Here is a 14331-nt window from a genome sequence, read left to right as displayed (position 1 = left end):
AATCAATTAATTATAATTAGTTTGCCAACAATTTGTAACACTCCCCCGCCCTAAAAAAATTCGAAGAATAAAGAAAAAGAGAATAAAGCGGAGAGAGAAGAAAAAAAAAAAAATTAATTTTGCACTATTTGTGGTTGATAGGGCTTCAGATGACTAACATGCACACGAGATAAAGTATTATCATTCTCGTCAAAAAGCTCGACCGACACTGGTCCAGTAAAACGTAAAATTCTTTTTGGACCTGAATATCTAGGTTGAAATTTACTGTCAGTATCAAAGGTCGCACGATACTTAGGAAGTTTTACACAGACTATCTGATCCACCCTGTATTTAACATCTACAGTATTACCTTTACGTTTATTTATAATTTGATTCATTTTAACTAATGCTTGTTTAACCTCTTCATGTGTTGGTGGTTTATCTGCCGTAAAATAATTATAAGTTTCTAGCCCTAAATCCAAGGTGTTATTTAAACGTCGTTTAAAAAAAATTTCGACTGGAGAAGTTCCAATAGAAGTATGGTAACTATTGTTATATTGAAAAGTAAAATATGGTAAAACTTTAGTCCAAGCTTTATGCTCCAAGGCATATTGCTTTATAATACACGCCATATTAATTTTTAAATTTCTATTTAATCTCTCTGACATATTAGCACATGCGTGATAGCTTGAAATATAAGCTGCTCTAACACCATGATTGAATAAAAAATTTTTGTATTTTTGAGCCACAAAACATTTGGCATTATCACTAACAACACATGCAGGGTAACCAAATTGCATAAAAGTTTTATGAAGAAATTTAATAACCACTTCCGCAGTAGCCCTGCGTGTAGAGTATGTAATAGCAAATTTACTAAATGAATCAAGAATAACTAAAATATATTTCATTCCACCATCCAAAGATGGAATTAAAGGACCGATAAAGTCTATGTAAAGTTTATCCCAAATACCAGTGGGAACCGTTGACTTTGTGTGCACATTCGTATTTTTATTATAAGGTTTAAATTGTTGACAAACTGTACAATTTTTAACAAATTCTACAACTTTTTTATATAATAAATTATGATAAAATCTTTTGGCAATTTCTCTATAAGTTTTAGTTACAGCACCATGCTGACCATATAAAGAATTATGATAATATTTAATGACATATTCAAGCATTGAATCTGGTAGAACTATTCGTTTCAATTTATTTCGTCCAACTTCGCGCAGCAAAAGACCGTCTTTAAGTGAAAAGTTATTAACATTATGGCCATTTTTTAATTGATCCATTATGAATTTACACTGATTACAATTCTCTTGTGCAAGCTTAATTGAAAGAAAACCCTGAGGTTCAGTAACTAAAGTATTTAATAGAAAAACCGGGTCGTTTTGTAAAGATTCATCCTTGACCAAATTATTATTGTCAACTAAAGATGGATTCACCCGAATAATTACTACCATTATCATTTTTTAATAAAAAATTATTTGTAGAGAAATTACCATTCGAAAACAATCTAGATAAACAATCTGCTGCAGTATTATCTATGCCCTTAATATGTTTCGGTGTAAAATTGAATTTTGACAGTGTCAAAATCCATCTCGAAAGTTTGTTAAATTTTTGTGGTGAATTAAAAAGATACACTAAAGCATTGTTATCGGTTTCTAAGAAAAAATGTCTATCGACAAGGTAGTCACTAAAAGTATTTAATGAAAAAATTACAGCTAAAAGCTCTAACTCATAAGCGGAATATCTCATTTCAGCGGGATTTAATTTTCTAGAACAATATTCAATTGGGTGTAAATTCCCATTAATATTTTGCAATAAAACGGCTCCTAGGCCAACAGATGACGCATCCGTTCTCACAACAAAGGGATATTTATCGTCAAAAATAGGAAATTTCAAAATTGGTGCAGACGTTAAAGCTTTTTTTAATTTAGAAATAGCCTCGACATGTACATCAGTTATTTTAAATTGAACATTTTTCTTTTTTAATTCATTCAAAGGTGCAACAATAGAACTAAAATGCTCAATATAGCGAGCAAAAAACGCTGCCATTCCGATAAATTTTTGCAACTCCTTTATATTTTTTGGAATTGGCATGTCACAAATAGCACTAATTTTGTCAGGATTAGGACGTCTACCTTCTGATGATATAATATGGCCAAGAATTTTTAGACGTGCCATAAAAAATTTATTTTTATTTGGATTTAAAGTTAAATTAAGTTTTTTAAATCTACTTAATACCTGGTTTAAATGAATTTTATGATCATCAATCGAGCTTGAAAAAACTATAATATCATCGTAATAAATTAAGATACACACATTCAACAAATCGTTAAATTCTTTAATTAGAAAACGATATAAGCATTGAGAACTAATATTAAGTCCAAACGGACAACAAACAAAAGAAAATTGTCCCCATTGCGTATTAATAGCAGTAATATCTCTGCTCTCTTTACTCAAGCTACACTGGTAGTAGCTCTTTGACATATCCAAGGTAGAAAACACTTTTGCGCCTCCTAGACTAGAAAATACGTGATTGATCGATACATTTGAAATCGGATCAAACACAATTTTTTTATTAACGAACCTATAGTCAGCTACCATGCGAAAACCATCCTGTTTTTTAACAAAAAACACAGGAGATGCATAACTAGACTGGCTAGGAACTATAATATTTAATTTCAAAAGCTCATCCAAATGTTGCTTTAAGAGTAAAGATTTACCTTTTGGTAAAAAATATGCAGTTTTATAAACTGGTGTATCATCTTTAAGTTTAATATGATATTCATAATTTTTTGCTCGGCCAGGAATTTCAGAAAATACTGACTTATACTTTTTATATAATGAATCCATAAATTCTTTATCCTTTTCTGACAAATTTAGTGGTAATTCACAAATAATATTAACGAAAAATTGTGTGCAATTTTTTTCAAAAGGAATTTCAATATTTCTAAATGAATTAAAAAATATTTTGTTATTACATAAATCTAAAATCATACCACATTTGTTGAGAGACGGTGCTCCAATAATCATATCAAAAATGGATTTTTCCATTAAGTAAAATTCTAAATTCCAGCTGAAATTACTAATCTTGACATGTAACGTAACCTTCTTCTTCATAGCTACATAATTTGATCCCGGTAATGTAACAGTAATTTTTTCATCTTCATAAATAACTTTCTTAATTTTTAATTTACTAAACATTTTTCTAGAAATCACATTTATAGTTGATCCCGAATCTAAAAGAGATAATATTTTAATATTGTTCACAGAAACATAAATTAAGGGCATCGAAGATGCATTTTTTGAAGAACCTAGTGTGTGGCATGGTTCAAGTTTTTTGAACTTGATGTGTCTCTATTGGCTAATTTAACACATTGTTGAATTTTGTGTCCTGTTCGTTTGCAATAAACACAAAATATAGATTTACTTTTATTTAAATTTGATTTTGCTATCTGAACAGAAGCTTTTTTATCATTTTGACCTGTAGTTTCAGGCTTAAGATCCTTAACATTTTGAACATTTTGAACATTTTGTTCAATATTAACTAAACTAGAATTTTGATCATTAACACTATTTTGTCTTCTATTTTGATACAAGTTAAATTTATTAAATGCATTTTCTCTTGCTATTATTTCTTGTAAATTTCTTACAAAAGAATTTAAGGAAACTAAAGTTTCAGGAATTGGAAGCAATTTAATCAAATTAAAGGTTTTCTGATTAACATGGGCAAATATAATTTGTATAACTATTTTAATGTCCTCTTTAGGCATTAGTATTTGCGAGTATTTCAAAATATCAGTTACGAAATCAGAAAACTTTTCATTTGGAAGTTGTCTTCTTCTAATGTATCTATCAATTGCAATTTGCAATTGTGCAGGAGATATATACTCAGATAATAAAATATTTGAAATATAAGTCCAAGTTTTATTATTTGAAATTTGCTTTGACCAAAAGTGTTTTGTATTTGAATTACATTTTGTAATTAAAAATTTAATAAGAGAATTTTCATCAACTAAACTTAATGAAACAACACTATTAGTTTCAATAATAAAATTAATAATTGAACTTGTATCAAATAAATCTAAAATTTTAATGTTATTTGTAAGAGATTCAAATCTAAATTTAAAATCTTGAGATTTCTCTTTACTTATCTTGGTATTTAGTGATGAAATAATGTGTGTTAAATGATCTACATGAATATATTTTGCCGCTTGCGTATCATACGACGTTGATGGTACCGGATCAATTAAACATTGTATTGTCTCATCCTTTTGTTGAACTGATACTTGAACATCTTTGTCAACGACATTAAAATCCGTTTGTATTCTTTTGTTGTTGTATTTTTCGTCTTTAACAGGTTTTGGAAAACCACGAAAATCTTCGTCGTCAGACGACATTTTTCCCTTTTATTTGATTTCCTCAAAAAAAAATTAACGAAACGAAAACAAAAAAGAAATTAGTAAAGTTCAACAAAGTAAAAATTACAAACGTTTGAATTAATTTTGATGAAATATGAACTTGTTTCAAAATAAATATTCATGTAAATAAAAAAAAAAGTTTTTTTTTTTTTTAAAAATAGCCAATAAAGAAACATACAAAAAAAAACTATGAAATAAAATTTGGATTTACAACTTAAATAGTAGACCAATAAAGGTAATCAAAATAGCAATATATTTTAAGATTACATAAAATGTGTAAAAAAAAAAACAAAAACAAAATCTAATTAATTCAAACTAGTCAATGTTATATAATTGGATTTATAATGCCAATTCCTTGAACAAATACCAAAAAAAATATTAGATATTATTTTAATAAATATCCAATATTATGTAAAAAAATTTTTTTTTTTTTAATTTTCAAAATTTCAAATTTATATACGAAAATATTCAACTTACGTGATTCCACAAACCACATACAAGAAAACTTTACTAGTCAAAAAAAATTTTAGAGAAAATTAAACGTAGATTTTTTTAAAGTAATGTAAGCAGATATAACGCAAAAACTAAAAAATGTTACGCTCACTACCAAATGTACGAAAATCGTAGATCGCGGAACTCTGCTAACAAGTGTTGCGTAAAACGTAGATCTCGAAGCTCTGCTAACAAAGTGATACGCTCGCTACCAAGTGTAAACGAAATTGGTAGTTAACGCTCTCGCTACCAAGTGTTGCGAAAGTTACCATTTAACGCTCTTGCTACCAAGTGTTACGGGAATTATTGTTTTGGTGAGGTAATTAGAAAAAAAAAGAAACGTATTTTTTCTCTTCCCAAAATTTAAATACTTAATTGATTCTCGACTTGCGTCGAGAACAAGAAGTCAGCCTCAGCCAAAATTCCTCGCAACCCCCAGAACACTCAGATTAATATTTACCATATCCAAAAAAAATATTAAACCGTGTTACTAAAGGGAAACATCCCGGTTTGAAACATTCAAAAAAATAAAAATGTGTTTAAGATTTTTACTAATGTTTAAAAAAAACCGAAACAGATCAATTTACGTGCTAGGCCCAAAGATAACGCCGAAGGCGATTACCCCCCAGAAAGTATTAACAATACAAATAAAAAAGTCTACGTTTAAAATAAAAAAAATATAAAGTTTGTTTATTTCATTAATTCAAAAAATATAAAATGTTTTACATAACGTAATTGAACTTGAAACTTACATGAAATTTCACATGTTGAATTTAAAGCCAAAATACAAAGTTTTTGAAAAAAACATCTTTCGATATAACTTTAGAAAAAAAAATTAACATATCTAAATATATAATAAAATGTTACCTGTATGTAGTTTGTGATCACAGTGAATACAATTCCATAAAATTACATTTTATAAGGAATTGTGCTCACAAATAAAATTCTAAACGCCACAAAAAACATACAAAGGAAAATAATATAAAGTTACACAATTTTTAAATTATTACAGAATGTCTCTTTTACATTCTGTATAATTGCGTGTTTTCAATAAACGACATTTAACAAAAATATATGTATAAACTGTCGTATTCAAAAAATATAAATTCTTGAAAGAATTAATTAAATAAATTATAAAAATTAAATAATTTAATTATTGCCACACACTAAAGGTGTGTTAAAAAAAAAGAGTATCCATCTTGGAATAAATAATTTAAATTAATTATTCCAAGATGTTTTCCTTATGACGCTTAAAATTTAAAGAGAGTGATTTTAAATCAAATTGCACTGAGCTCTGTTCGGGTGACTGGTGACAATTTTTAGAACTAACAGTTGCAAAAAAATAAATAACAAAGTTGAAAAAAATAAAGTACAGTCACCGACAGAGTAAACTTTTTAATTGCATATGTACCGTCGCAGACAGATTTAAAAGTTTGATATTTTACATTTTGTTTGCATAATTTATCACTAATCAATTAATTATAATTAGTTTGCCAACAATTTGTAACAATATAAAAATTAATTATTAATTTTTATTCAAAAACCCAATTATTTAGTATTTGTTTATAGTTTTTTACTTTAATTAATTTTGACGAGAGTCAACTGTTTTGTTTCATCGCGAATTATCTGCGATGGTGCTACTAATTTAGGAAAGCAATGTGCTTTTTTGCTTTTCAATAAACAGGTTGTCTTACCTTGACATATGCGTGAAACTCCAAAAATAAGTATAATCTTATACGGGTATTGAATTCAATCTAAGTTTTCTGGTTAAATCATAACCCCTCTTTAATTCATAACTGACAAACATAATACAAACACTTTAAATTAGAAAGTTATTCTTTATAAAAACACAACATTTTTTTATAAACCGAATAGTTAAGACAGTAATTGATAAAATACCATTTAAAACCTATAAGAAAATACTTACATATCATAGCTTTTTTCATTCAATTTAAACAAAAATGGTATTAATAGAAAAGCAAACTACTTTTATTGGATTTTTTTTTCGAAGAGCGCTCAGATTCTGCCGAAGACATACGAGAAAATTATTTTTAGGTGTAACTGTTTCATTTTTTGCCATAAATGTATGGTTGTCGGAAAAATGTTTCGAACAAAAAATGTTACCTTTTTAATCAATAACAACTTTTTTATTTAAAGTGCACACAAGCACACAGACTATCAGTTTTTGTACATACATTCTAAATGAAGCTTCATTGTAAATTGAGGTTCTGTTACGAACGTCCTACTTTTATACAAATATAAAGCTTTGCTAGATGATAATATGCAACCCTTTTATACATTTGTTTACTGTTTATACTTTTATTTACACAAGAAAATAGACATTGACTTGTAAGATTGTGTAGTACTACAGTATGCTATGGTGTAGCATATTCTTTTCCTACAACATTCTGTTACTGAACCGTTTCTACAATCCTATAGACATTTATTCATTAATATTTCAATTCAGTCTTATAATAGTGCAGTGCACTTACGTAAATCTTACACGGTTTTTCCTAAACGGTATATTTTTAGAGTCTTTCGTTATCAGCCATTAGCCAGCAGGTTCAGCTCAACAATGAAGGGTAGATAAATCATAGAATTTGATAAAGGGGAATAAGATAAGAGAAAGGAATAAGGCATCGCCATGTAACAGAAAAATAGGCTAGAAAAATAATATATACCTAAGATAACCAACTTATCATTATCTAGTCATTCCATAGGTCACTGCTGTTTATACCTTGTATATATGAAATAAATCAAAGTATACTTAAGTCCCAAGTTTGTAATACTTAAAAATATGGATGCTACGTACAACATTTTGGTATAAGTGTTCATAAAGTCACCTATAATTAGTTCATTTTCGGTTGTCCATCTGCGCGCCTGTCTGTCTGACAACACGATAATTCCATAACGAAAAAAGAATTTCCAAGCTGAAATTTTTACAGCGTCCTCAGGACTTCAAAAGTAAGTTCGTAAATGAACAACATATGTCAATTAGGTCAATTGACCGTTGGAGATAGAACAAAAGTTAAAATGTAAAAAAATGTTATGAAAAAATAAACAACTTGTTTCAAACACTTTTTTGTAAGCATCACTGCTTACTCGTAAGGGCGCAAATTAAACAGTATGCATTATATGGCAATGTCAGTCATATGTGTCTGACATGTATGTATGTCTGACTATCTTTCTTTTCTTACATGGTGTGAAGAAACAAGCGATTACGTAATCAACACTGTATATACATGGTATTTCAAGAATTAACTCAGTCACTTTTTTTTAAATATTTAAGCCTGGTTAAGATTGCCATATTGACAGCTTGACACTTTTTTTTTCCAATAAGATGATTTTTCACGGTAACACTACTTTTATTTATTAGTGTAACAAAGAAGAAAAAAACTTATTTAGATGACATTCATTTTATACGCTTATTATACTCACCTTTGTGGAAAAGAAATATCTATATCGTCTTATATACGGTACATACGTTTTTCAGCGTAGTGAGAAATACAATCTTTCAAATAATATTCAACACTTGTATAAAACTATTTAAACAATTTTCCAAGGTAAAAACTAATTTAAACTTTGTATATATTATTTTCTTAAGCTATTTTGTAAATACGATTTCTATACAACGATGTAGGTAGGAGCGAGAAGCAATTCTCTTACATACCTACACATTATAAATAAAATAGATTATACTTCTTCATACTTAGTTAGGTTGGTAGTCCTGTTACGAATTTTCAAAAAAATTCTTAACGCAGGAGCTGCGCTAGCTAAGTGAATTCTCTCAGAGATTGAAAAAAATGACACATTTTTCTTAAAATCGAAAATTGCATTCTTAATTTTTCAAGAGTTTTAATTTCGAAAACTAAGCGTCTAGAGAAAAAAAAATCATAAGAGTACTTTTTGCTTAGAACTGATAAAAAAATATGTTTATGTTTTAGCCACTCCTAGATAGCCGCAAAAACATCACTGATATTCCCATATATACATACCATATAATTGGCGCTCTCACGGCTAAACAGTGATGTTTACGAAAACATATTTCAAACGAAAGTTGTTTAGGATTGAAGAAATAAAATTTCACTTTTTTACTTTGCTTAGTCCACTTTTATTATTTGAAAGTTGTTTATTTTTTTATGAGGAACATTTTTACTGACCAAAGACCCAATGGACGTTTGTTGATCATTTACGAACTCGACCTCACTTTTTATGATTGGAGCACGCTATAAAAATCTCAGTTTGATATCTTTTTTCGTTTTTGAGTGATCGTGTCGACAGACAGGCGGACAGACAGAGTGATTTTATGAACACCTATACCAAAATTTTGTTGGTAACATCAATATTATTAAGGGATACAAAGTTGGGACTGAACTTAATATACCTTGATATATTTCATATATACATGGTAAAATAAACTCATATAAAAAGAAGTTAGGTATAATATTGCTTTAAAAATGATATTTTCATGAGCAACATTTCATTTTCCTTCAGCATTTATCTCTGATAAAACTGTAAAAGATAGGGGATTCGAGAAACTCTGTATATAATTATACCTTGGAGTTTGATATTGAAAAAGAACGAAAATTTAAAATTTAACTTCGAGATAAATATAAGAATTACACAAAATGTGTTGTTTGATTTGTTTGCAACGGTATTCATTGTAACGGTACGAAGTTACATGTCAAACTTATGACATTGTGTTAAAAATTAAGAAGAAAGTCATCATCATATTTAAACAATATTAATAGTTAAAACGCAAACTGGTAAATAAAGTATATTTTAAATTTTTGCCTATTAAATTCCATTAAAGTTTTATAATAAAAAATTGCATCGTAGCTAGTATATAAATGAAATGAGAAAATGTTGATAAATTATGACAAGCATTAATCCTAGAAAAACATATTTACACAAGCAAACATGTTTCAAAAGTTAAAATAAAAAATAAAATATTTTAAATCCTAAAAACTAAAAAAGTTTTTAATAAAGTTAAGTTAAACTTGATTTATTATGATCAAATCTAATAAAAACTACTATATATTTAATATAAATAAACTTATATACATAGGTATAAAAAAAAATACACACATATATATATATATATATATATATATATATATATATATATATAAAATAAAACGAAAAGTAAGTTTTCTTCATCCAAACAACGTATAACGCAAAAAATATCACTGTTATACTTGAAAAATTTATGAGTTTAAAAGAAAAAAATATCGGTTCTGTCTGAGAGGATGGTATATTATACATACGAAGGGTTCTATACCAATGAGTAACATTGTAAGATTTTCTTCTCTAAAGTAACACTCCTGTATTTTATTTTATTAACATTAATATCAGAATATCACTGATGTAAGGAACTTACAAATATACATACGGAGGATTGATGCAGTCATTTTCCAGTATTATACCTTGTAAATTCCCGAAAAAAATAATCAGTTTTGACTAGAACAAGGATAAATTCCTTAGGTTATCCCGTTGCTTACATAACGGCATAATCGTTTTAGATTTTACATTGCAACATATTGAATTGATTATGTTTACGCGTTGCAAAAAGATAGCCATAAGCAACAAAATAGTGAAATAAGGAGCTGATTTTCTGTTAATCGTAGCAAGAGGCCCTCAAGTATATTGATATGAACGTAATTGCTAGTATAGGTAGAAGGTATTTTGATACGTTATCCACGCGGAAGCCAGGGAAATTTTTTAACATTTTCATAATTTTCGGTCGTCCTCCAGGTAGAAATTAAGGCATTCGAATCCGTCACTCTCGTAAGGATTAAGGATGTTGGACTTAAGTATGGTTAAGGATTAAGGATGTAAGGATTAAGAACTTTCAAAAATAATAGTTGAGCACCTATGACTTTATTTTGAGTCGATTGGTGAAAATCCTATCTTTCTAGCATGTCGTCATTCACGAATAATTTGATTTATCTTATTCGCCATTCGTCATTCGAATAAATTTTGCCATTCTCTGGTTGTATGTGGGTTCTCGAAGTGATATTTGTAAACCTTGGTAGTGTCATTTTTCCAGTTTCTCCACACTCTTTTTGGGTTTATATTTTTTGCGATTTTTATGGTTTTGAGCACTTTTAAAATCTCTCGAAGTTGAGATACAGAGTTGAAAATTTGTATGTTAGTTTTGAACAACTAAGCATCTTCACACTTTTTTTGTATACCGAAGTATAATGTTTTGCGGTTGTTTGAAAATTTAAATGAGCATGCTATGTTTCATAAGTATCATTTAATTAACAGTTTTAATGATTATGGGTTATTTTTCTTGATCTTAATATCTGAATCTTTCAGTCAAGTGTTCCAAAGAAAGGTTAAGACGATTCTCTTCACATTTTTCAATGGTGTGAAATCATTATTTGATTGGCATGAAACTTTTTAATTTTTTTAAGACTCTCTTAAATATTTATTGGTGGAAAAAAGTATTTATAAAGAAAAGCGGGTTTCCAATAAAAACGGTTAAAGTTATATTTGAATTTCAAGTACTGCGATTATACCCTTTACTCTATCGATTTGAAATGATGTGTTATAGTTACTTATATTCTACCTGCCCTGGTTGCTTTTATTTTTCGAAAATTCAATTTTCCCAATTTTCATTGTTCACATCGATACATTAAAGGGTATAATCGCAGTGCTTGAAATTCCATTGTAACTTTCTTTTCTGGAAAACCGCTCTTCTTTATAAACATTTTTTTTTCCACCAACGAATGTTTAAGAGGATTCTTTAAAAAAATATGATGTTTTACGCCAATCAAATTATGATTTCACGCCATTGAAAATTGTGTATAGAACCGCCTAAAACCTATGACAATTTATTTAAAAAATATGCAAATTTAATGAAATGTAAGGTGTCGTCTACGGATTCATAAGACAAATCCAATTTTTCTTATATAAACAACTAGCAAGATAAATTTATTTAATAAATCCATTACATAGATTACCATGTATATCATTTTCATGAAAATAATTTTTCATACTCAATATTTTGTTTTTTTTTTGTTATATTTATATTCATTCATACGTGGTTTTTTCTACGTTCTATTTCTTTTCATCAAGAGATGAAAAATTACCACTTAGAAAAACAATGTCGTCAGTCTTACGATATGTGTACCACAATGAAATGATGAACATAAAATCGTAACAAAATACAACAAAAATATATGAATAAGAATGAGGTTTTACCTAGATATCTTTGTTCATAAATTTTAACCTAAATTTATTTAGTACTTTCATCAAATGGGTGGGCATAGGAGCGAGAAAACCTTTAAATCGGCTCCACCTGTTTTCTCCGTTTTTGTAGCAAGATAAATTATAGCCTGTTCTAATGAATAAAGCTATAAAACTAATACTAACAAAATCCACCAGCTCAGCCAGACATCCTCACAAATTTAACTTTAGTTTCTTACCTTAAAGAATTGAAATTATTGCTTAGCTAAAAATCCTCATATTTTATAACCAAAACCCCTGCTAACGGCGCCTGCTCTATTTATGTAGTTTGAATAAAAAACTATTTAATTGTATTTTGCGTGTTTATTATACGTTGAAAGACGACATCATTTTTTTCGTTGTTTACGTGACTTGTTTTATTATCGATATTACTACCCACCATGTCTTGTTGAAAAATTGTTATTTTTGTATAAATAATTGAAAACTATAATTCATAAATCGGATAGAAAATATAACACATGATTTATTTGTAGGTGTATATAAGTCATTGAAGGTTACAATTTTTTTCCATTCAGTGAAATTAAATGTCAAATATTCAGTTGTAGATTTGATTTTAAATTCTACATATTTTTAAGAAATATGAACACAAACTGTCATAGTCAAAATTTTCTATTTGACTGTGGGCTCCAGATTTTCAAAATCAAGTAAATCAAGAACTCAATTTTTAAGAACGTAGATAATACGGGCTAAATTAGTTATGGGTAATCATATAGTTTTAATACGTAATATTCTTGATCCTTGATTTACGTTTTTGTTAATCTTTTTTCTCAATTGATGAAAGTATTTTAAAGTTTTTCAAATGAATAAATAGAATTTACATAGGTTAGGCTGGGTTAGGTTAGGTTATATTGGCTGTCCACGAAGGACACACTTAGGCTATAGAGCCGATTGTGATACCAAATATGTGTTTTACCACCTTTCCGCTGATAATTTCATTTATCAGCTCCTCAATTTCAGAGGCTGAGTGCACCTCCTTCATGCATATAACATGCACTACACCAGCCCATCACAGCTATTAATTAAATTAATTTTGTTGCGACGGCGGGAATCGAACCCGCTACCGTAAGCATACTGCGAAATTAGTGACTCCTTAACCAGCTAATAGAAATTAATTAAGTACTTGCATTTTTTATCATCTTATAATGTGGAACGATGAAGTCGAGTAAGCAGATATAGCAATCAATAGAAGGTATGAATGAAAAATAGACAAAATAAAAAATAAGTCAATGTCCAAGATATTCAATGTTTTAGTATGTTTTCAATATCTCCTACTTATGATCCTTGAAAAAAAATTTAAAATTTATGAAATGCAACCATACACGAAAAAAATACCATCGACATTCTTAGTGCTTCACGAGGCACGGGGTGGAGGGCGGTTTTGGTATTACCTCGCCTCAAGTCGATTTTTTTATAATGACCTCGGCCGAGGTAGAATGTTACTAGCCTCGCCTCGCTTGAGGTAATTTTTTTAACCATCTTTGACTTAATTTTCATGAATGCATGCATATACATTACATGACATAATATGGTAAAGCAAAACTTACTAGAACGTATATACATACGACTGTGATATCTAGATTAAATTCTCTCTTTCTGTCTCATTGTTTCTATGTTTCTTTGCTTCTATTTATTTTAAAATCTCAATACTAAAATCATATTATCTTTTGAATGAGATATTGAGAGTATAAGAATAAACACAACAATTCTATTTCTGTAAATATTATTAATTATATTATTACATTACAATTTGATAATATTGTTAAATTATTACAATTTATTATAAAATTATAAAACAAACAATTATTAAAAATTTTTCATTCATCATTCATTTGTTTTTGGGACAATTGGCCTCACCTCGGTTTTTGGAACAATATACTTCGCCTCAGTGAGTAATGAGGCTTAAAATTTTGACCCTGCTTCGTAGCCTCGGTGAAACACTAAACATTCACTAAAATCGGACAAAGATAGTCAACCTACGGTATTCCAAACGATATCGTAGCACGTACAGTCACGTACAGCTACATTTACATCAACATCTACATCCCCATCTATAAAAAGATCAACCAGCTGTCACGGCAAACAATCTGACTAAACCTGAAATCTCTGACTAAGTCAGCCGTGATTTGACTTGGACCATCACGGTTGGCTATACTACAATCATTTTCGTATTTCATGAAAA

At 28.6% G+C, this 14331-nt stretch overlaps 1 protein-coding gene across 2 annotated transcripts in view; it reads left to right on the top strand.

Annotated features, from left to right (window-relative positions):
• The first annotated feature begins 408 nt into the window (after positions 1 to 408).
• LOC123291107 overlaps positions 409 to 14331 on the top strand; it is an 827916-nt gene continuing 813993 nt past the window's right edge. The window contains exon 1 of one of the 2 annotated variants that reach the window (XM_044871564.1): positions 409 to 504. The gene's annotated coding sequence lies outside the window, so the exon portion shown is untranslated. Of the gene's footprint in view, positions 517 to 14331 lie in introns of both variants that reach the window. The other variant, XM_044871563.1, reaches the window with a different exon arrangement.

The sequence above is a fragment of the Chrysoperla carnea genome, chromosome 1 (genome assembly GCF_905475395.1).
Source record: "Chrysoperla carnea chromosome 1, inChrCarn1.1, whole genome shotgun sequence".
NCBI lineage: Eukaryota > Metazoa > Arthropoda > Insecta > Neuroptera > Chrysopidae > Chrysoperla > Chrysoperla carnea.
This window is presented reverse-complemented; position numbering and strand designations above follow the sequence as displayed.